Genomic DNA, 766 nt, shown 5'->3' with positions numbered 1-766 from the left:
TTGGAATAGTCTTTTTCCTCCAAAAAAATGGATTTTTACTTTTTTTTCAAAAAGGAATCGAAGAATTTTCTTGTTCCTATATAATTTATATGTATGGGAATATGAATCTATCTTTCTTTTTCTACGTAACAAATCCTCTCAGTTACAGTTAAAACATTTTCGCGTTTTTTTTGAGCGAATTTTTTTCTATGAAAAAATAAAACATCTTGTAGAAGTATCTACTAAGAATTGTTCATATACTTTCTTCTTCTTTAAGGATACTTTCATCCATTATGTTAGATATCAAGGAAAATCAATTCTGGTTTTAAAGAATACTCCTTTTTTGATAAATAAATGGAAATACTATTTTATATATTTATGGCAATGTCATTTTGATATTTGGGCTGGACTAGAAACGATCTATATAAACGAATTATCTCAGTATTCATTTCACTTTTTAGGCTATTTTTTAAGTATTCCACTAAATCTTTCAGTAGTACGAAGTCAAATGTTGCAAAATTCATTTCTTATTAAAATTGTTATAAAAAAACTTGATACAATAGTTCCCATTATTCCTCTAATGAGATCATTGGCTAAAACAAAATTTTGTAATGTAATGGGTCATCCTATTAGTAAGCCGGTTTGGGCCAATTTATCTGATTTTGATATTATTGACCGGTTTTTGCGCATATGCAGAAATTTTTCTCATTATTACAATGGATCTGCAAAAAAAAAGAGTTTCTATCAAATAAAATATATACTTCGGTTTTCTTGTATAAAAACTTTG

The sequence above is a fragment of the Vigna unguiculata genome, unplaced genomic scaffold (genome assembly GCF_004118075.2).
Source record: "Vigna unguiculata cultivar IT97K-499-35 unplaced genomic scaffold, ASM411807v1 contig_3, whole genome shotgun sequence".
Taxonomy (NCBI): Eukaryota; Viridiplantae; Streptophyta; class Magnoliopsida; order Fabales; family Fabaceae; genus Vigna; species Vigna unguiculata.
Note: the sequence above shows the minus strand (reverse complement) of the source record.